The sequence below is a fragment of the Manis javanica genome, chromosome 4 (genome assembly GCF_040802235.1).
Source record: "Manis javanica isolate MJ-LG chromosome 4, MJ_LKY, whole genome shotgun sequence".
Taxonomy (NCBI): domain Eukaryota; kingdom Metazoa; phylum Chordata; class Mammalia; order Pholidota; family Manidae; genus Manis; species Manis javanica.
In genome coordinates, this window is record NC_133159.1 from 31,720,371 (window position 1) to 31,745,022 (window position 24,652).

At 35.6% G+C, this 24,652-nt stretch overlaps 1 protein-coding gene across 1 annotated transcript in view; it reads right to left on the reverse strand.

Moving 5' to 3' along the window:
• SCMH1 (Scm polycomb group protein homolog 1) overlaps nucleotides 1-24,652 on the reverse strand; it is a 220,165-nt gene that overhangs the window by 130,895 nt on the left and 64,618 nt on the right. Inside the window, 3 exon segments of the mRNA XM_037002370.2 lie at nucleotides 4,825-4,895; nucleotides 13,400-13,423; nucleotides 13,864-13,932. The gene's annotated coding sequence lies outside the window, so the exon portion shown is untranslated.

The following is a 24,652-nucleotide window of genomic DNA, read 5'->3' on the forward strand; positions in this document are numbered from 1 at the left end:
ATTTCCTAAAGTATTGCTTAGAATTTTTACATGTGTTTTCATGCAGGATGTTGCTCTGTAGTTTTCTTTGCCTGGTTTTGGTATCAGAGTAATGCTTGCCCCATAGAATGAGTTGGGAGGTATTCTCTTCTCTTAATCTTTCTGGACAAGTCTGTGTAGAATTTGCACTACTTTTTCCTTAAATGTTTGGAACAATTCACCAGTGAAGTCCTCTAGGCTTAGGATTTTCTTTGTGGGAAAATTCTTAATTACAAATTCAACTTCTCTAAAGAAATAGTACTAAGCAGATTTTCTACCTTCTTGAGTGAACTTTGGTAATTTGTGTTATTCATGAAAATTACCCATTTCATCTAAGTTGTCAAACTTATAGGCATGAACTTGTTCATAATATTCCTTTACTATCCTATTAATATCTACAGAATTAATAGTGATGTTACCTCTTTCAGTTACCATATTAGTAATTCATATTTTTAAATGTTATTCTCAATCTGACAAGAGCTTATCACTTTATCTTTGCAAAGAATCAGCTTTTGGTTTCAATGATTTTCTCTATTATTTTTCTATTTTTACTGTATTGATTATTGATCTAATCTTTATTATTTCCTTTCCTCTGCTTACTTTGAGACTAACTTGCCCTTTTTTCCCCCCTAGTTTTTTAAAGGTGGAAGTCAAGGTCACTAAATGAAACCTTTCTTCTTTTCTAATGTTAAGTGGTTAGTGCTATAAACTTTCTGTTAAGTACTGCTTTAGTGGCATCCTAAGCTCTGGAAGATTCTGCTTTCTTTTCTGTTTAGCTGAAAATACTTTCTAATGTCCCTTTTTGTCAGTTACTTAATTTCCAAATATTTGGGGATTTTTCCAAATAACTTGCTGCTATTGATTTTTAATTTAATTCCAATATAATCAGCAAACATATTTTATATTGCTTAGATCCTTTTAATTTTATCAAACCTTATTTTATGGTCCATAATATGATCTAACTTGGTAAATGTTCTGCATGCACTTGAAAAGAATGTATATATTCTACTGTTGGGGAGTGTTCTATATATATCAATTAGGTCAAGTTGGTTGAATAGTGTTGTTCAAGTCTACTATATACTTGCTGATTTTCTGTCTATGTGCTCTTTAATCATAGAGGAGTATTAAAATTCCAACTACAGGTAGATTTTAGAATTAATTACTTCTCTGAGTTCTATCACTTTTTGCTTCAAGTAAGAAATGTCTGACTCCTTTTCATGATGAAATTACATCTTTATCTCTGGAAAAATTCTTTGTTTTGAAATATACTTTGATATTAACATAGCCTTTAAAGCTTTATTATGGCTGTCAGCATGGTATATGATTTTTTGAATTGAAGTATAGTTGATATACATTATATTGGTTTCAAATATACAACACAGTGATTCAACAATCTGCATTATTAAATGCTCACCCCAAGTGTAGTTACTATCTGTCAACATAAAATGATGTTACAGAATTACTGACTATATTCTCTGTGTTCTTTCTTCCCCATAACTAATTTATATGTGATTGAGATTTTGTGCCTCTTTGTCCTCTTCACCTATTTCACCCACCAACCTGAACCCTTCCCATTGTACCTATCAGTCACTTCTCAGTGTCTATTAGTCTATTTCTGTTTTTTTTTTTTTTTTTTTTTAGATTCCACATACAAGTGAAGTCATATGGTATTTGTCCTTCTCTGCCTGGCTTATTTCACTTAACATAATACCCTTTAGGTACCTCCATGTTGTTGCAAATGGCAAGATTTCTTTCTTTTTTATGGCTGGATAATATTCCATTGTGTACATATACATACATCTTCTTTATCCATTCATCTACTGATGGACATTTTGGTTGCTTCCATATCTTGGCTGCTGTGAGGTGTTATCTCATTGTGGTTTTGATTTGCATTTCCCTGATGATTAGCCGTGTGGAACTCTTTTCATGTACCTGTTGTTCATCTGTATGTCTTCTTTGGAAATATGTCTATTCAGGTCCCCTGCCCATTTTTAACAAGGTATATAATTTTTCATCCTTTTACTTTTAACTTACTTGTGTTTTTATATTTCAAGTGTAATTTCTTGCAGGCAATATATAATTGGGTTTTGCTTTTTATACAATGTGACAATCTCATGCTTTTAATGGGGCAATTAGACCATTTATAATTAACTTGATTATTGATATGGCTGGATTTAAATCTACCATCTTGCTCTTGTTTTCTATTAATTTAATGGTTGCTTTGGGGTTCACAGTATATGCATTTAACTTCCAGTCTATCTTCAAGTAATACTATACTACTTCATGCATAAGAATCTTACAATAGTATGCTTAAGATTTCTCACCCCCTGACCTTTTGCTATTGTTACCATACATTTTACTAATATATTATCTCCTCTACTATATATTATTATTTACACAGCAATTATCTTTTATAAAGATTTAAATGACAAGAAAAAACATCTTATGTATTTACCCTTGTAATTACAATTTCCATGGACTTTCATTCCTTTGTACAGATCTGTAATACCATCTGGTAGTATTTTCCTTCTGCTTGATGGACTTCCATTAATATTTCTTGTAGTGAGTCTGTTAGTGATTAATGCCTACAGCTTTTGTATGTCTGAAATACATTTACTTTATCTTCAGTTTTTGAAAATCTTTTTGCTGGGTATAGAATTCTAGGTTGACAGCTTTTTATTTTGGTAAAGATGTCACTAAACTTTTTTCTTGCTTGCATCATTTATGACAAGAAAATATAATGTCATTCTTATCTGAGTTCCCCTCTACGTCTTTTTTCTCTGGCTGCTTTTAAGATGTTCTCTATATGTAGTTTGAGTATCTGTGATATGCCTTAGTGTAGTTTGCTTTGTATTTTTGGCAGAGGTAGAATTCATTGATTTTTTTGGATGTGTGGATTTATAGTTTTCCTTGGTTTTGGAAAATTTTTAGCCATTGTATCTTCAAATACATTTCTGTCCCCCATCTCTTCTCTCCTTTGGGCATTCCAATTACATGGTCTATGAAGTTATCCCATAGACCTGTGGAACCTGAAATTATTCCACAGCTCACTGATGGTCTTTTTCATCTTCTTAAAGTTGTTTTTTTCTCTTTATGTTTCATTTTAGATAGTTTCTATTGCTATGCCTTCAAGTTTACTAACCTTTTTTGCTTCTACCATTAACCCCATCCAGTATATTTTTCATTTTGTATATAATAGTTCAGTATGAGTCTTTTTGTATTTTCCATGTCTCTGTTTAACTTTCAAACATATGAAATACAATTAAAATAATTGTTTTAATGTTTCTGTCTGCTATTTTAAGATCTGTATAGGTATTGAGTCTGTTTCAATTGATTGACTATTATGCTCATTATTGGTTATGTTTTCCTGTTCTTTACATGCCTGGTCATCTTTGAATGGATGCCAGACACTATGACTTTTACCTGTTGGGTGCTGGATATTTTTGTATTCCCTTATTGTACTTTGTTCCTAGATGCAATGAAGTAACTTAGAAACAGTTTGATCATTTTGAGTCTTGCTTTATGATTTGTAAGGCTAGTCCACAGCAATGCTCATTCTAAGACTAATTATTTCCCACTACTGAGCAAGATCTTCAAGAGTATTCATCCAATGCCAGATGAACTATGACATTTTCAGGTCTAGCTGATAGGATTAGCCACATTCCCAGCCTTTTGTGAGCACCAGTTTCTATTCCCAATCTTCTCAGGTAGTTTCTCCCTTGGTTTTGGGTAGTTTCTTCACATGCATACACTGAACAATAATAGTTTGCTGAATGCTTGAAAGGTATTCTCTGCAGTTTTCTTTCTGTACATCTCGCTCTCTCTTCTCTGGCCCTCTGCCCTGCAAATTCTAGCCACCTTGGTTTCCCTGGACTCTCAGCTCCATCCCCTCATATTAGGGAGCTTTCTGGACTCAACCTGGGTTCCCCTTCCCTGGGCCATGGTCTTGAAAATCTCTTAAGGCAGTAAGCTTAAGGGGCTAAACTCATTTTTTTTCCTCCCATCTCTCAGAGATCACTGTGCTTGGTTTCCTGATCTTTAGTAAACCATTGTTCAATATATTCTTTTAAAAAAAAATTTCACATGGGGTATGAATTTAGTACCTATTATTTAAAATGAAAGGAAATCCTGATTTTGTACTTTTATTTATAGCATAGACAAAATTCAAACTCAAAGTGAAATGTTGACAGTTTGAGGAAATGACCACTGAATACTAATGGAAGAGAGATATAAGTAACTTCCTGATGGTTAGCTTGGTTTAGCAGCAGTACACTTCTTTGCTTAATAGACTTATCATGTACTGATATATTCTACATCATCCATGCATTGTGTGAGGGCACTTAATCCTATGTGGAAAGCTCTGAATGACCCTTAATGAGGTCCTAACACACTCCCCAATGGGACTCAGTACCAGATTCTTATGGAAAGATAAGATTGTGGCAGAGGTGTTGAGTATAGAGAAATGAACATAGTTCCACTTTCAAGAACTGTCTAAGGGCTATAATTTTGTTCCCCATCTGTCTGAATTTAGAGCTATGGTAAAAACTAGCCACTTTTTTCAGTAACAAAATATCCTCAAGGAGGTGAAGAAGAAGGAAAAGGTGTTCCTTGGGATGAAGTTGGGGAGAATGTCTGTTGCCAAAACTCATAGTGAGTTTTGGGTCTTGAGTGTATTCTTCTCATAGAAGTTTATTCTGGGGTCTTCAGGTGAGAAGATCAAGGGCTCCCACCTCATGTTTTACTTGCCTAAGGACCTGAGAAAACCTACTTGCCTCCCACCTACTAAAGATGTTGAGAATCAGTTACCTGCTTGAAGCAATGGACAGGCGCTGGGACTGAACATGTTTCTTTTAGGTATTTGTCCCAGGTAAAATGACCTGTAAAGGAAATAGAAATCTCTATCACAGTCAACTTCCTAAAAAATACTTTCAGGATGTAATCTACACTAAACATTAGGCCATTTTCAGACTGGTTTGGAGCATAAGAAAACTTAATTTTTCCCTGTTTGGGCTCAACAGAGCATTAGGGGAGGAATGTAGGTGACATGAGTGGATCGTTTTAGGTCAATGCTTTTAAATCATGGTCTAAAGATGATCTGTGGTGTTTTTCTTGTTAGTCCCTAAAATGATCCAAAATGCCAGAGCAAGATATATCAGTGTCTCAAAGAAGTGCCCAGGAAGCTCATGGAAAGCAGAACACAAGAGGTAGAAAATGGGTGAGGAGATGCCTTCTAAACAACCTGACTCCTGGAGAGTTCCCTTATTCAAATGACAGCTTTTAACACCCAATATGACTGGATCTCACCATCTCAGCTTGGAAAGAAGAAACAGAAGCAATCTAGAGACATGGGGTAAGAGGATTTAAGGTGAGGAAAAACCAGATGAGTGAGATTATACTTGAATCCTCACTCTAAAAATCATTTCTCTTTCACCTACCCCTAACCCACTCCCTTCTGGGCCATAGTTGCATTGCTGTTTGGTGCAAATGACAAAGATCTGGTAATTTAGAGAAAAGTAGGTCCTGGGTAGCATTTCTGATGATAGTAACTAAGAGTAAGTTGGGGAGTCTACAGAATCTTTTAGCCTCTTTAAGTGGTCTTAAAGCCTCTCACAGTTTCAGTGACACTGCACTAGACATAATCTTTAAGGTGACACTGCTGGGATCAGGGAAAAAATTTAAGGGACATGTTGTTAAATATGTATCTTACTGGACCACAAAAGATTACCAAGTTCTTTATTAACGGTTAAATCAATTACCAATCTCCCCCTAATACCCACCTAGAGGTGATCCCATGATGGAGCAGGGAAGGTCTCAGAAACTCTCACAAGCTAAAACACTGCAGCAAACCAGCATTTCTTGAAGTTTCCCCTGCACTGGAGCGAGCAGCACAGGGCCCCTTTGAGCCATGCAAAAAGCACTAGATGCTGGGAACAAAAATGGGTCACTGAACGATGAAATCTAAATCACTCCTAAGATGAATATTCTATTGACTTCATAGCTTCTGTTTTAAAACTGGTCCCTTTCCCACCATCCTTAACCCAGCCAAATATATTTGGCCAGAAATCAGCCAGTTCTGAACCATTTCATGAACTGGCCAATGATTAATCACCTTGAATGGGCAGTCCATAGGGCAAATGAGAGGATATTTCCTGGCATCAAGATTTAAAGAGGTTATCAGAACTTAATAAATAGTTTGCTCTTAACTGAGATGGCATTACCAATTATTATTCTACTGGTTAAGGGCTAAAAAAGGGTTAGGTCAAATAATAAGTCTTGGCTTTGAATGGATTGCAACTCTTGAACACTAAGCATCTAGAGCAGCATTATCCACCAAAACTTTCTGTACTAATAGAAATGTTTTGTATCTGAGCTGTCTGGTAAGGTAGCCACTAGCCACATGCAACTACTAAACATTTTAAATGTAGCTAGTGTGAGTAAGGAATTAAATTTTAAATTTTATTTAATTTTAATTGATTTAAATTTAAATGTCTACATGTGGCTAACAGCTGCTACAGTAGGCAGTGCAGGTCTAGAGGTTTGGTCAGTCCTGAGTAGTTGCTTGTATTAGCCTAAGTTGTAACCAAAAGCACCAAGAAACTTTGTTTTTAAAAATTATGGTAGCATCCAGGGTACCAAAATAATTGGAGTATTAATTACTGTTCTCTATTACTCATACCAATTAAGGTAATCAATCCCTGTTATACTGGCAAGAAGCCTCACATCTTTCCCCACTTAGGGAACACCCTATTACTAAGTGAGTGAGTGAAAGGGAATCTCTTTGTTAAAAGCAGTTCACTCACTGTGAGGGTTGACTGGCTTGAATCGTATCTAGATTGGTATTTTTCTTAAATTTGATTGCTTAGGCTATCTATGGCTTAGTCCTCTATTATCAGGTAAATTGCAAAGTAAGTTAATTTTTGTCGACTTGTCAAGAACATACGAGAACCTATTATAATGTCTATAATAGAGCTAATAAATATCACAGCTACCAACCACATCTCCAAGCATTAAAATAACCACAAAAGAAGTAGGACAGGCAGCAAGGTATAGATCAGGGGTTGACATACTTTCTGTAAAGGACCAGACAGTGAAAATCTTATACTTTGGGAGCCATGCAGTCTCTGTCACAAATACTCAACTCTGCACTGCAGCATGAAAACGGCCAGAGATAACATGTACAAGAATGAGCATGGCTATGTTCCAAGGAAACTTTATTTACAAAAATAGGTAGTGAGCTGGATTTGGTCCCCAAAAGTTGCTAACCCCTGCTATATTCCCAAATGTTACTTATAATCAGAATCTCCTGAATAATTTTTCTCATTTCTTTAAACTGAGTTCTAGCCCCATCTTCAGATATTCTCATTCATTAGACTCTGAGTATGGTCTGACAATCTACTTTCAAAGGCTCCCTAAGAAATTCTGATTAACAGCTACATCTAGAAATTACTGGTGTAGCTGAAAGAATGTGATCTTGAGAGTCAGAAGATATTGGTTAAAATCTTGTTTTATAAATATCTTAGGTAAATTTACTTAATCCTTCCAAACATCAGTATACTCATCTGAAAGATGGAAATAATATCTCTCTCACAAGATTGTACACATACTCATTCATTTGAGAAATATTTATTAAATTCCTTCGAAGTATAAAAGCACTGTATTAAATATTAGGGGAATAAATAGGCATGGTCACTAAATTCATGGAGCTTGCAGTTTAGAGATAAGCAGAGATATTAAATAAATAGTAATGCAAGTTATCTAGTACAATTATAATAAATTTAAATTATGAGGTAGTACAGGCTGCTCGAAGAACACAGAACACGGAAATCTAATCCATTCTTGTCAAGGATTACTGTGAAGATTAACATTATTATGTAATATAAATACAATGTTTTATAATTTACAGTGATTTCAATTATTAATTCAACTGATGTTTGAGTGTCCTCTATTTGCCAGGCAGTATTCTAAGTGCTGGGATAAGATAGGAGGTCGCTGCCCTGAAAGAATTTACATTTGGATGCCTGATGAGGCACAATTAACACATAAATAGGTAAATAAGGCAGTAAGTGATAAGTGCTTAAAGGAAATAAAATAATGTGACAGAGGCTGGGAATTCTCTTAAATGGTGAAGTTACAGACAGATGCTCTACAGAGGAAACATTTGAGCTTAGACCCTACAGATGAGAAAAAGCCAGCCAGCCATTTATATTACTGAATAATGCTTGTTAAAGTGTTTCATAACCTGTAATAGATACATGAGAGTTAAATTTATTATCAGGAATTAAGAGCCCTGTCCTGAAAGGTACTTACCGACTATACAGTAGTGCTTTTAAAAAAATTAAAAGTCCTTCAAAATATAAAGTACAAGAGATCCACCTAGTTGAATGCATGAATCTGTTTCTCTATACTCATTGGTTCAACAAATATGTATTGTGCACCTACTTCATGCCAGGCCTAGTTCTAGGCACTAATGATACATAACAAAGAGCAAAACAGCCAAAGTGTCTGCCCACACAGAGCTTACATTCTAAGAGGAAAGAGAGACACTAAATAAATAAGCAAATAAATACGTGTCAGTTGGTTCAGAGGGTAAGAGAGACACCAGATAATAATTATACAATTCCTGGCTTTTTTAAATACAGGAAAAATAAAACAAGGTAAGAGGGAAAGAAAGGGCCAAGAGTGTGTTTGCTATTTTAGGCAGTCTGGTCAAGAAAGGTATCTCACTGAGGTGATATAATAGTTGAGAACTGAATGGTCCCTCCAGCCTCTGCTTGAATACTTCCAATGTATTCATGAAATAGAGGACACTCAAACATCAGTTGGGCAGACTTTAACCCTTATGACCAGCTAAAGTCTGCCTTCTTCTAACCTCTGCCCATTGGTCTTACACATAATATATCTTATCTCCCTTTCTAAATATGTCCCAAATTCCTCAACTGCTCCTAATTTGACATGGTTATGTTTGGAACCTCCACTCATTCTGGCTACTGCTCTGGCTATACTCCTCTAGGAGAACTCTACTTCGTTCCACCTAAAGTGTGGAACTCAAATTCTAAGAGCAGTCTAGTCTTTAGAGCACAAATTCCGCTCCAAGATTACAGTCTGAAAAGTGTTCCACTGTTTATATGTGCCATAATTTATATAACAACAGTACCTGTTAAATACTATTGATGGTTATTTAAGTGTTTTCTAATTTTTTATGAGTATCTTTGTGCATACATCTTTTAACACTTTTAAGATTATCTCCTTAAGGCAAATTCCTAAGAGTAAGATGAATGGACAAAGAATGTGCATATTTTATATTTTGATACAATGTATTTCCTACTAATAGTTCTACTAACAAAATATTTTCTACTAACTCTTAAAAATACGAGTATGTTTCTTACATCCTTGCTAAAACTGTTTTAACAATCTCTACAATTTTGATAAATTCTTATCAGTGAAAAAAGAAAATACTGTTAGAATTTTTTACTTGTAATTCTTTGATTACTAATAATGATGAAGATCTTTTTAGGCTTATAAAAGTAAGTTCGTATTTTATTTTTTCAATTTCACAAAAGTATTCCTTTATTTTCTCACATTCTTTTGTTTTGTCTTTAGGATATTAGATTTTAGTAGCAGTAGATTAAACATATTAGCCCTTTGTCTGTCACATATATTGAAAACATTTGTCTTAGTCTGATAGGATTTGCCCTTAAATTTCTCAGTCTTTTCTTTAGGGCTTTTGGTTTTTATATTGTGCTTTCCTTACTTCAGTATTAAAAGAATAGTAACCTATATTTCTTCTAGAATTGCTCAGAATTCATTTTTTAACATTTAAATGTCTCATCTATTTGGAATTTATCTTATGAGACAAGTGAGGAAAGATGTAGCTTCCCTTTTCATCTTTATTCAATAAATATGCTTCAATATCATTTATTGAATAAAGTACCTTCTCCACACTGATTTGAGATGTCATGTGGATCATATATTAATTTCTTATACACACTTGGATCAATTTCTGGACTCTGTATTCTATTCTTATCAGACAATTTCAGCACAAGGAGCACTTTGTTTCATGCAATTTCACAATCAATTTAATAGAGCAAGTCCTTCTCATAAGTTATGCCTTCAACCCTTTGTTTTCTTGGCATTTTTAAATGATTAATAAGTTGTGGCATATCCTAAGCACTAATAAAACCCAGTTATTCAAAATGTCCAAAGGTAAGCTTATGAGATACACCGAAGTTCATTCTCAAAGCACTGTCCGTAGGTCTTTTAGATCAATAGCTTGATATCTCTTAATGGCTCACCTAAAGGGAAAACACCAAGTCAAAAAAAGATTTTCCAACTTTACCTGTGTGCCCAGGACAAATCCCACCATTTCCCAACTATCTATGACATCCTGTTCACACCTTTATTTTCATTCTCTTCACATCATATCATAGGTATTTATGTAAACTCTTCATGGATAGGGACTACTTTTTATTATTTTTAAAAATCTTTGCCATTTAATACAGTACCTGAAACTTAACAGAAGCTACATAAGAAAGAGCCTATGAATTAAGAGTGAGTGAATGAAAAGAAGCAAGCAAGCAATAATCCTACTCTTTCCTGGACTAATAAAATCACACTGGGATATTAAATTTAGTGCTGGGAGCTATACTTTGAGAGGGATAGAACAAACCAAAGCCTAAATGGTGACCTAAGTGGTGAAAGGATACAAAGCCACATCACCTGAGGACCAGCTGAAGGAACAATGAACATTTAGCATGAATAAGACAGAAAAGTTTCAGAGCCATTTCTTCATCCATCCATCCAACAAATAAAAGCATTGTGCTGGGTGCTGGAGATAAACCATGATCAAAATACTATTCTTGCCCTCACAGAGCTTCAGTCTAGTGAGGGACAGAGACTAAACAGCCAACTATAACTGTGGTAAGTGCTACACTTGGAGATGGAGGGTGATATGGGAGGGTTTGCAGACAGATTCCCATTGGAGTAACCTCAAGCTTCTAAGTTCAAGTGTAAAAGGAAAAAGCAGGGAGTCAGCCAAACAGAGAGGATATCCTTCTTTTTTTTTTAAAATTTGTTTGCTTCAGACAGAAACAAAAGTATGTGTAAAGGCCCAGAAGTAAGAAAAAGCAGTTCTAAAAACGGAATCTTTTGGTTATGACCACTGGGTAGAGTTTAAAGAAATAGTTTATAAAAGAGGTTGTAGATTTTCAGGTATATGAGAGCCCCCTACAACACATTAATGAGAAGAAGTGTTGAAGGGTTTTGGGGAGGAGTCATTCTGTCTGCAGCATGAAGAATGGACTGGAGGAGGGTTAAGCTGGAGGCTGCAGGACTAAGTCAGGAAACTGTACTAGAGGCCGGAAGGAGAACAGTAATGGAGTAGCAGTGAGAAGAAAGTCCCTCAAGCTGCTTTCTAATAACTAGAGGCCGGGCAATGAAAAATTGGCTAAGCCTATTTCACACAGCTCTAAAAGGTGTAAGTATGACTAACAGAACAGCTTTTGGCCCCATAGCTATCTGTCTAAATATGAAGTGGGTTGCCTGAGGTGGTTTTAAGTCCCCAGCAACTCTGAGTTCAAGATAAGACATTTTATAAGAAATCTGAAATGTCGGATTTTGAAATACTAGGCCAAGTTAGATTACTTTAGGCCTCTTCCACAATCTGAGCACCTAAAAATCTACTGAGTTATTTTCAACTTGATATTTGGGGCTGCTTTCTATGCTTGATGAGCGAAATGAAATAAGCAGGATTAACCTGTCAGTGACAAGACCTGGCTGTGCTCCCTCCATTCCCACAAGGAAAAGTGTACTTTCAAATTTTAACCTCACTTTAGGTTAAATTGAATATACACATTTTACAACTCCCTGTAGACAAAACAGGTTATTTATAACATACCTTAAATTGCCACTGAACTCCAATTGTTATTATCATTCATATTCACAACAAAACCAAAAACAGCAGCAGCTATCACTAAGTGCCTTCTGTTTTACCTGTACCAAGTCACCCTATATTCAGTATCTCCCATGTTCATTGCAACCTGAAAAGTAGGTTTTATTTCCATTTTAAAGATGAAGATATAGGCTCAGGAAGATTAAGTAATTTTCCTTAAGTCACAAAACTATTAAGTGGGGAATAGGAATTTGAACCAAGGCTTGTCTGATTCTTATATGCATGCTTTTTCTATCATACACAGTACCTTAGAGAGTTTGAGGAAAGTTTTTAGAAATAATAAAAAGTGAATATCATTTATTATTTATCAAGTACCAAGCCCTTTACCTACATTATTTCATTTCATTCACTTCTTTAGCTCACATTCATACAATGTTTTACTTCAAAGAATGTCACAAGATCTGACTTAGAATAAAGTAAGGATAGTCACTGAACAGAATGAAAATAACAATCCTCCAAAAAGTTTCTGAGAGTTTTTTTAATGTTTTCACATCCATTAGCTCAATGCAATCATCTTAACAACCCTGTGAAGTAGGCAGACTGGGATTACTATACCCATTTTACAAATCAGAAAACTAAGGATCAGTGTCATGAAGTTACTCTACGGCAGAGTCTACTTTTGAAGAACTGGGAGTTCTGACTCCCAGTCTAATGTTCTACTATTTTATGCTACATTCTTTATCAGTGGGCAGTGAAAGCAATATATTATTGCAAAAGGCTGGAAGGAGCAAATAGACAGTGATAATAATAGAGATGAACACATGAAGTTGAAGTAAGAAAAGACATTAAAATAATTGAGCAAAAATTGATAAAGGCATCAGGATTTCAGTATTTATGTAACATGTAGAAGGATTTTAAAGGACTCTAAGACTGATGTTTATGTAAGAACCCTGAAAGCTGACTGAGATATTAATATTAGTTTATTTCTCAAATCCTAGTCCTGAAGTACACTATACAGAGATGCAAACCAAATGCAATACCAGTCTGACTCTAGTTATTTGATATTTAGTATTTTTTATTTAGTTTAAAATTTTTACATTTAATTTTTCAGTTCAATATATCTCATGAATAATTTCTTTTGGGAAAATCCTACCAAATTCTGATTTATGCACAGTGCAGGTTTATTTTAGTTCTGTATTTAGTGAATTAAGAAGTAACTGGTTTGGTTCAGTTCCCATTCTTCCTTTTATTCTGTGTAATTACCACCCCCATGCCCTCCCTTCCTTTTTGTTAGCTTGGTCTGGGGCCTCCTGATAAGGAGGATTTGGCAAGACAGCTGAGATGAATTACATGGGCTCATTAGGCAGACAAGAGCACAAGATTCACTCACTAGCTTATGAGACAGAGACACATGGAATTCTTTTCCTATTTATAATCTAATCCCTGGGTTAGTAATTCCCTGTATTTAACAGAAGGACAAGAAAAGTATCTTACCTAGCTCCAGGATGTCAGTTGCTTCTATTAAAGAAAAAAATGTTGCAGCATAAGTGATCGTCAGAAACATACCAAAATGATAGAAAGGTGAAGTTTGGGGGTAATAGGAGGGCTTGAGAGTTTATGTAGTCCAATTCTCTCATTTTTAAAAGATACTGAGTTTATTACTAGTAGTTATGGAAGTATACCATCCAGTTCTGCCTTACTCCCAAGCCTAAAACTCTAAAAACTATGAAGTCCAGAGAAGCAACTATGCCTAAAGCTATGAAGCTAATTTGGGATTATCTATATTCAGAATCTAAACTGCCTGATTTCCAACTCAAAACAAAGCATACAAATACTATAATGTATTTACTGGTGCTTTAACCAGTGAGTTCTTTATACACTTAGGCCTCTAAGAGCAAAGGTTTTACTGTCAGAAATGTCAAATTAATTTTTCTCTGCTAAATGTTTTTTTTTCTTACCTTGATATTGGGATGCAGACTCTGATAGGTGACCATATTTGTGTTTCCTAACATCATTCCAGTCTATTACTGCAGGAAGAGAGAAAACAGTCATGTGGAAAGAAAAAACAGATTCAATACTTCTCCAATTTAGCAGTATGTTTGAATCGTTTTTTGATAAAGTAATCCATTTCTAAGGTTGTACTATAAAGAAGGAATCCTAATTACAGAAAAAAGGTTTTATTTTAAAAGCTTTACTATTATTTATCACAACAAAAGGGAGGCACCTAAATGTTCAAAATAGAAGACCAATTAAGACACTGCAATACATTTGTCACTTGACAAAGTGTTTTGCAGCTATTAAATTTTTATGAAGTCTAAACAACAAAATGGGAAAGTGTTTAAGTTATATATTATCTGGTAAAATATGGGACTGAATGTTATATTCATGGAATAATCATAATTATGTAAAAAATTGAAAACAAAACACCCCTGTTATGGGCTGAATTGTGTCCCCCTAAAATTCATGTTGAAGTCCTCACTCCCCAGTCACTCAGGAATGTGATTGTATTTGGAGAAAGGGTATATAAAGAAGTAATTAAGCTAAAATGATATTATTAGGGTGGGCCTTAATCCAATATGACTGAGGTAATTTGGACATAGGAACAAAGAAAAAGGCAATGTGAACACACAGGGAGAAGATGGACATCTACAAGTCAAGGAGAGAGGCCTCAGAAAAAAACAACCCTACTCACACCTTGATCTTAGGCTTCTAGCCTCAAGAACTGTGAGGAGATAAATTTATATTGTCTAATCACCCAGTCTGGAGTATTCGTTACTGCAGTCTTAGCACACTAACATGACCCTAAAAAATTATCACTAGGAAAAAAAAGACAGAAGTAAACACAGAAAATATAACCGATTAGTTATCTTTGCATAGTAGTACTGTTTTTTCCCCCTTTCTGTTTTCTAATCTCATATATTTTCAAATTTTCTATAAAGAGGATCCATTATTTACATAGTGGAAATATTTTCCTTGTTTGAAAATTTAGATTAATCTAATGAACCTACCATTTTCTAACCATCAATTACCCACCATGCTTTTACTTTTCTTAACCAGCTCAGATTTCATGGTCCTTCATTAAAATCACTCCCTGGAAAATAGTTTTACCTCCCTCCCACTTATTTTTGTCAAATTTGCCTAGTGAAACCTTAATCCTAACTCTAGTTAAAGCCCCTTACCCATCTGTACAACAACGCCTATCCCAACATGAGTGCTGAAGAAAAACAACACTAAGAGACTGGTCTCACTTTAAACAACTCGTAGCTATAATTCTCAAATGCCACTTAACACAGTCTAGAAATCACACTGTATATCCCTATGTTTGCTTTTCTACCTTCCAAAAAAATTAATTCATGTATTATTCTCTCTCCTCATACTCCAAATATTCTCTCACTTACCTTCATCCCTAGGGATGACATTAATTCAGGATTCATTGAGAAAAAGAGAAATAAGGGATAGGAACTTGGTATACACCACTCATTTAGGAAGGTACAGACTTGACCTTGTTTAGTGGCATATCCCCACTGCATAGCATAGCAACAGAAGCTCAGCTAATGTTGATGACTGAATGAATCTGCTCATTCATCATTCTTTCTGACTTCTCTCCTTTACTGTGGATCAAGTGTCTCTATCAAAGGCCAACCTTACATTTTTGCTCCAATCTCATTTCCTCTCACCCTCTCAAGGATTTTATAAGTGTTCTCTTCCCAATAGATCATTTGCATCAGCATTCTTACTGCTACATCATCTTATGGTCTTGGGATATCCCAAGACCAATACTCCTGACTGGGTGATTAGACAATATAAATTTATCTCCTCACAGTTCTTGAGGCTAGAAGTCTAAGATCAAGGTGTGAGTAGGGTTGTTTTTTTCTGAGGCCTCTCTCCTTGATTTGTAGATGTCCATCTCAACAAACAAACACAAACCCCACCACAACCACTATCAACCCTCACATAATCACACATATATCCTGCTATATCCTTCCATTGCTCTGCTCTCCTAGGGAAAACTTCTTTTAAGAGCTGTTTATAATCACTGCCTCCTCACTTCCTCACATTATCTCCTCGTTCAAATAGGGTTTTCTGCTCACCATTCCATTGAGATTACTCCCAAATTCACATTTCCAGCATTGGCCTCTTCTTGGAATTCCACACTTGCATATACCAGTATGTATAGGCCATCTCAACATGGTTATCAATTAGATATCTCAAACTTAATATAGCTAAAAATCCTGTTCCTCCTTTTATCTTCCCCAAACCAATAAAAGGCATCTCCATCACCTAGTTACTAATGCTGAAAATCTGTGAAATTATCTTTGATGCCTCTATTTACTCTACACTTGCATCTAATCCATCAGTAAGTTCTGTTGGACCATATCCCAAGACCATCCACTGTTCCCAATATAAACCCTCAGCCTCCAGTTCAAGTCACCATGGCTTCTCACCTGGACCATTACAACAGCTCACTAACTTGAATTCCTGCTTCTTCTGCTCTTGTCCTACTGCCACCTATTCTCAACATAGGGGGTCAGAGTGAGCATTTTAAAACCCAAAACACATAATGCTATGTATCTGCTTAAGGACCTCCAACAGCTTCCCACTGAGTTAAGAGTGTCTTACAAAGCAATGGGGGATCTACCACTTCATTACAAAGCAATCTGGTTCCTGCCACTTCTCTGATCGTCTGTTACAACTTTTTCTCTTTTCCACTACATTGCCACACTGGCCAGCATCCCACTCCAAGTGTTTGCTTTCTCTCTTGGTTTGATGTCCCCTGTCTTTCTAGTAACCTACCATGTTTGTTCTCTAATCATTGATGAAGATTATAAACTTGATCAGTCTTAAAAATTGCTGACAGAGACAAAAGATAGTAGGATATCATAATTATTTTAAATTTTCACAATTATTTTGATAATTAGCAAGGATGCATTTTAAACATTAAATACATAATATATATTCCATTTATATACAAAATTTTAGTATTATAATACTTAAGTGAAGATGAACTACCTGTAGTATACACAAAACTGATTCAGGTAGCCACAAACAATAGAAACCAGGCTGCAAGATCATTAGTAAGACAGTAATCAAAAGCAAGCAATACAATTTGGAAAAAAACAGTTTAGTAAAGAGAAAAAATAAATGCCAGGCTGAGAAGAAATACTTGAAACTCCTGGCACAAGCTAGTGGAACCTGGAAAATGGCACCCAAAGAAGAAAAAGAGACAACTACATTACAAAAGGCTTATTTAATTTTAAGCATCACCATAAATTACTCAGTGGATTAGGAATAGTCCTTGTATCAACTCCTAAATGAAGAGAATACACTATCTAAAAGAATAACACACATTAAAAAAAAATACTGGTCACCTATAATTTTTCAAAGCACTCTATGAAAAATGGCCATATTTCAGAATATGTTATGATATGCACCTACTATTTTTAAATAACTGGTTTTATTTTACTCCCTCTCCCAGGCAGTACATTTCTCCTTTAGTAGTCCCTATCCCAGCGAACAGTAAATCAGAAACCAGGAATCCTCCTCCATTGTGTGCTCTCTTGGCCTCCAAATTCAACAGGTTATCAAATTCTCTCAGCTCTACCTCTAAAATGATCATATCTTCTGCTCCTATTCTGAGTTTAAGATTTCATTTTCTCTCACCTTGACCAATAAAGTTACTTAATTTCTGTGTCTCATCTCACCCCTACCTCATTTAAAAGTCTTCAAGGATCAAGCACAAAACTGTATCCAAACATAATAAACATGCCCTACTCTTTTATATCCTAGACTTCCCCACCCCCACTTGGCAGATTCCTATATATTCATCATGGTCCAGGATAAATGTTACTTGGTAATAGCTTTCTGGCAACACCTCCAAGCAGAGTACTATCTCTACCTAATTCTCCTATGCCTGTCATACAGTGTAGAGCTAAATAATACTAAGCCAATCAGTAGTCCTAGAGCTTGGCACATAGCCAGCACAAACCCCCTCAGCCCCCCCCAAAAAAATGTCTTGTTACCAAACTCAGAAATAGTTATTCAATGAGAGAAAATTACACATATATTAAGAAGTCAATATTTAAATGCATGTGTTCATAAAAAAAAACCAATTTGACATAGAAATTGATACTCAGATACAGAATCCACTATTGTTAGATACAACTACTCATGTCAATGAAGAAAACAGATTACCTAAAACTACAGATAATAGAGAAGTCACTTATATATTGATTTTAAAATATTTTTTCCACTACCGATTTACTATTTCAATCATGCTTTACCTAGGCTAATATTAAAAATGAACTTGTTATCATTTAATGGGTACAGAGTTTCAGTTTTGTAAGATGAAAAATGTTCTGGAGACGAATGGTGCTGATGGTGGCACAATGCGAAAATACTTAATGTCACTGAATTGTATGCCTAAAAATGGTTAAAATGGCAAATGTTATGTTGCATATATTTTATCAAGATTTTCAAAACTTTGTTAATTAAAAAAATGAACTTGCATTTCTGGGATGTGAGGAAGCTCAGAGGTTGCTGCACTAATTCTGTTTCAGATTCAACTGATACCAACTGTTACCGTCCACCAAGTCCAGTGCCAATCATTTTCATATATATTACCTCAGGTATTATCAATGTCTTTTTACAGGTGAAGAATCTGGGGCTCAGAAAGCTTAACAAAGCCTTGGAGGGGAAAGTGTTGGTAGACAAAAGTAATGAGACATGTAATAATAGTCAACAAAGGGAGTTATATCCACAAATAAGAAACTGAATCGAATTAATGCCCTGAATCCTATTATGTAAATTTGCTAATTCAATAGGCATTTATTTATTACCTGCTGTTTGTCAGGCACAACTTTAGGCACTGGAGATATATCATTGAATAAAACAGATAAAAACTTTGCTCTCATGATGCTTATATTCTACTGGGATGGTTATCAGGGGTTTCACAAAAGGTGATCTTTTGATTGGAAGCATTTGAAAAAGCATTCATGGCAGGGAAACAGATGTCAAGAGACAGACTTTCTGGCAGTGAGAATATCCTGCAGAGGATGGGTTATTCATTTCCTAGAGTGTACAAGCAGAAAGGCTGAATGACCACTTATCACCAGAATGCTGAAACTTGTTCAAGCTGAGAATGAGATGGAAATCATGGGTTGGAAAGGGATTAATTCGATCAACTTCCAAGATCCTATCAACCTTGGAATTCTATTTCTCTAAGCAACCAACAATATTATGGGGGCTGAAATAGTAACAACGTATCTGTATCTCCTGTGTGTGTGTGTGTTTCAGCACATGTATATCCTAACTATGAACTATTTATCAGTATGGATTATTTCTTATTCGTCTTTATATCTCTTGTGTCTAAGTCAATGAAATATCTCACGTTGTAGTCAGTTTAAAGAATAATGGACTGCTCCCTATTGCTCCTATTTCTATTCCTAAGTCTTGTTCAATTTGATATTTAAATTCCATTTCCAACTTATGTTTTCAGAATAACCCTCTAAAGCCTTTGCTACTTCCAGACTGAAATTACACTCATTCATTTCTTTTGGTTTTTTCCTTTTTTTAAAATAACGTATCACTGACATACAATCTTATAAAGGTTTCACAAAAAAAAACAATGTGATTACTACATTCACCCTCATTATGGAGTTCCCTCCATACCCAATTGCAGTCACTGTCCATCAGTGTTGTAAGATGCCAGAGTTCCTACTTGTATTCTTTGTGTTACACTGTCTTCCACGTGACCCCACACACACCATATGCACTAACCATGATACCACTCAATCACCTTCTCCTTTCCTACCCACCTGCCTTCTCTGATCCCTCCCCTTTGGTAACCTAGTTGCTTCTTAGAGTCTGATAATCTGCTGCTGTTTTGGTCCTTCAGTTTTGCTTCGTTGTTATACTCCACAATGAGGGAAATCATTTGGTATTTGTCTTTCTCTGCCTGACTTATTTCACTGAGCATAATACCCTCTAGCTCCAACCCTGTTGTTGCAAATGGTAGGATTTGTTTCTTTCTTAAGGCTGAATAGTATTCCATTGTGTATATGTACCACTTCTTCTTTATCCATTCATCTAGTGATGAACACTTAGGTTGCTTCCATATCTTGGCTATTGTAAATAGTGCTGCGATAAACATAGGGGTACATATATTCTTCTGAATCTGAGAACTTGTTTTCTTTGGGTAAATTCCTAGAAGTTGAATTCCTGGGTCAAATACTATTTCTATTTTTAGTTTTTTGAGGAACCTCCATATTCCTTTCTACAATAGTTGAACTAGTTTACATTCCCACAAGTAGTGTAGGAGCATTCCCCTTTCTCTGCATCCTTGCCAGCATTTTGTTGTTCCTAGTCTTTTCAATGTTGGCTATCCTAACTGGTGTAAGGTGATATCTCATTGTGGTTTTAATTTGCATTTCCCTGATAATTAGCAATGTGGACCATCCTTTCATGTGTCTGTTGGCCATCTGAATTTCTTCTTTCGCAAAGTGTTCATATCCTCTGCCCATTTTTTAATAGGATTATTTGCTTTTTGGGTGTTGAGGTGTGTGAGTTCTTTATATATTTTGGATGTTAACCCCTTCTTAGATATGTTGTTCACAAATATATTCTCCCATACTGTAGGATGCCTTTTTGTTCTGCTGATGATGTCCTTTGCTGTACAGAAGATTTTTTGCTTGATGTAGTACCATTTGTTCATTTTTGCTTTTGGTTCCCTTGCCCGAGGAGATGCATTCAGGAAAAAGTTGCTCATTTTTATATTCAGGAGAATCTGCCTATGTTGTCTTTGAAGAGTTTTATGGTTTCATGACTTACATTCAGGTCTTTGAACCATTTCGAGTTTACTTTTGTGTATGGGGTTAGACAGTAATCCAGTTTCATTCTCTTGCATGTAGCTGTCCAGTTTTGTCAACACCAGTTGTTGAAGAGGCAGTCATTTCCCCTTTGCATGACCATGGCTCCTTTATCATATATTAATTGACCATATATACTTGGGTTTATATCTGGGCGGTCTAGTCTGTTCCATTGCTCTATGGGTCTGTTTTTGTGCCAGTACCAAATTGTCTTGATTACTGTGGCTCTGTAATAGAGTTTGAAGTTGGGGAGCATAATCCCCCCAGCTTTATTTGTCCTTCTCAGGATTCCTTTGGCTATTCGGGGTCTTTTGTGGTTCCCTATGAATTTTAGAACTGTTTGCTCTAGCTCGTTGAAGAATGCTGTTGGTATTTTGATAGGGATTTCATTGAATCTGTAGATTGCTTTAGGCAGGATGGCCGGCCATTTTGACAATATTAATTCTTCCTATCCATGAGTATGGGATGTTTTCATTTATTGGTATCTTCTTCAATTTCTCTCATGAGTGTCTTATAGTTTTCAGGGTATAAATCTTTCACTTCTTTCCTTACATTTACTCCTAGATATTTTATTCTTTTTGATGCAGTTGTGAAAGGAATTGTTTTCCTGATTTCTCTTTCTCCTAGTTTATCATTAGTGTATATGAATGCAACATATTTCTGTGATTAATTTTGTATCCTGAACTTTGCTGAATTCAGATATTACATCTAGTATTTCTGGAGTGGACTCTCTAGGATGTTTTATGTACAATATAATGTCATGTGCAAACAGTGACAGTTTAACTTCTTCCTTAGCAATCTGGATGTCTTTTATTTCTTCGTGTTATCTGACTGCTGTGGCTGGGACCTCCAGAACTATGTTGAATAAAAGTGGGAGAGTGCGCATCCTTGTTTTGTTCCCGATCTTAAAGAAAAGGCTTCTTGCTCTAAAGTAAGATGTTGGCTGTGGGTTTGTCATTTATGGCTTTTATTATGTTGAGGTACTTGCTCTCTATATCCATTGTGTTGAGAGTTTTTATAATGAATGGATGTTGAATTTTGTCGAATGCTTTTTCAGCATCTATGGAGAGGATCATGTGGTTCTGTCCTTCTTTTTGTTGATATGGTGGATGATATTGATGGGTTTTTGAATATTGTACCGTCCTTGCATCCTTGGGTTCAATCCTACTTGATCACGATGGATGACCTTTTTGATGTATTTTTGAATTTGGTTTGCTAATATTTTGTTGAGGATTTTTGCATGTACATTCATCAGGGGTATTGATCTGTAATTTTCTTTTTTCTAGTGTCTTTGCCTGGTTTTGGTATTAGAGTGATGCTGGCCTCATAGAATGAGTTTGGGAGTATTCCCTCCTCTTCTACTTTTTGGAAAACTTTGAGGAGGATGGGTATTAGGTCTTCAGTAAATATTTGATAACATTCAGAGGTGAAACCATCTCATCCAGGGGTTTTGTTTTTAGGTAGTTTTTTGATTACCAATTCAATTTCGTTGCAGGTAATTGGTCTGTTCAGGTATTATGTTTCTTCCTGGATCAGCCTTGGAAGGTTGTATTTTTCTAGAAAGTTGTCCATTTCTTTCAGGTTATCCATTTTGCTTGCGTATAATTTTTCATAGTATTCTCTCATAATTCTTTGTATTTCTGTGGTCCGTACTGATTTTTCCTTTCTCATTTCTGATTCTGTTTATGTGTGCAGACTTTTTTTTTTCTTGAGAACTCTGGTAGGGGTTTATCTATTTTGTTTATTTCCTCAAAGAACCAGCTCCTGCTTTCATTGATTCTTTCTATTGTTTGATTCTTCTCAATTTTATTTATTTCTGCTCTAGTCTTTATTATGTCCCTCCTTCTAATGACTTTGGGCCTCATTTATTCTTCTTTTACTAGTTTCATTAATTGTGAGTTGAGACTGCTCATATGGGATTCTTCTTTCCTTAGGTAGGTCTGTATTGCAATATACATCCCTCATAGCACAGCCTTTGCTGCGTCCCACAGATTTTTGCGGTGTTGAGTTATTGTTGTCATTTGTCTCCATATATTGCTTGATCTCTGTTTTTGTTTGGTCATTGATCCATTGCTTATTTAGGAGCATGCTGTTAAGCCTCCACGTGTTTGTGGGCTTTTCATTTTCTTTGCATAGTTTATTTCTAGTTTCATACCTCTGTGGTCTGAGAAGCTGGTTGCTACAATCCTCTTGAATTTACTGAGGTTGTTTTTATGGCCAGGTGTATGATGTATTCTTGAGTATGTTCCATGTGCACTTGTGAAGAATGTGTATCCTGCTGCTTTTGGGTGGAGTGTTCTGTAGATGTCCGTTAGGTCCATCTGTTCTAATGTGTTGTTCAGTGCCTCTGTCTCCTTACTTATTTTCTGTCTGGTTGATCTGTCCTTTGGAGTGAGTCGTGTTGAAGTCTCCTAAAATTAATGCATTGCATTCTATTTCCCCCTTTAATTCTGTTAGTATCTGTTTCACGTATGTAGGTGCTCCTGTGTTGGGTGCATAGATATTTATAATGATTATATCCCCTTTTTGGGATGACCCCTTTAAGGACATTATGTAATATCCTTCTTTGTTTCTTGCTACTTTCTTTGTTTTGAAGTCTATTTTGTCTGATACAAGTAGTGCAACTCCTGCTTTTTCCTCCCTATTAGTTGCATGAAATAGTTTTTCGATCCCTTCACTTTCAGTCTGTGTATGTCTTTGGTTTGAAGTGACTCTGTTGTAGGCAGCATATACACAGGTCTTGTTGTTTTATCCATTTAGTGACTCTGTCTTTGGATTGGTGCATCCAGACCATTTACATTTAGGGTGATTATTGATAGGTATGTACTTATTGCCACTGCATGCTTTAGATTCATGGTTACCAAAGGTTCAAGGGTAATTCCCTTACTATATAAGTCTAACTTAACTCACTTAGTATGCTATTAGAAGCACAATCTAAAGGTCTTTTGTTCTTTTTTCTTTTTTTTCCCTCCTCCATTATTTCTATATTAGGTATCATATTCTGTACTCTTTGTCTATCCCCTGGACTGACTTTGGGGGTAGTTGATTTGATTCTGTATCTGCTTAGTAATTAATTGTTCTACTTTATTTACTGTGGTTTTATTTCCTCTGGTGACATCTATTTAGCCTTAGAACACTTCCATCTATAGCAGTCCCTCGAAAATATACTGTAGAGATGGTTTGTGGGAGGTAAATTCTCTCAGCTTTTGCTTATCTGGAAACTATTTAATCCCTCCTTCAAATTTAAATGGTAATATTGCCAGGTAGAGTATTCTTGATTTGAGGCCCTTTTGTTTCATTGTATTAAATGTCATGCCACTCCCTTCTGGCCTGTAAGGTTTCTGTTGAGAAGTCTGATGATAGCCTGATGGGTTTTCCTTTGTATGTAATCTTTTTTCTCTCTCTAGCTGCTTTTAAAAATCTGCCCTTATCCTTGATATTTGCATTTTAATTATTATATGTCTTTATGTTGTCTTCCGTAGTTCCCTTGTGTTGGGAGATCTGTGCACTTCCATGGCCTGAGAGACTACCTCTTTCCCCATATTGGGGGATTTTTCAGCATTTACCTCCTCAAAGGCACTTTCTATCCCTTTTTTCTCTCTTCTTCTTCTGGTACCCCTATAATGCAAATATTATTCTGTTTGGATTGGTCACATAGTTTTCTCAATATTCTTTCATTCCTAGAGATACTTTTTTCTCTCTGTGCCTCAGCTTCTTTGTATTCCTCTTCTAATTTCTATTCCACTTACTGTCTCTTCTACTACATCTAATCTGCCTTTAAATCCCTCCCTTGTATTTTTCATTTCAAATACGGAATTTCTTAATGATTGAATCTCCGTCCTAAATTTGTCTCTGAGTTCTTGATATTTTTTTGTACCTCTAT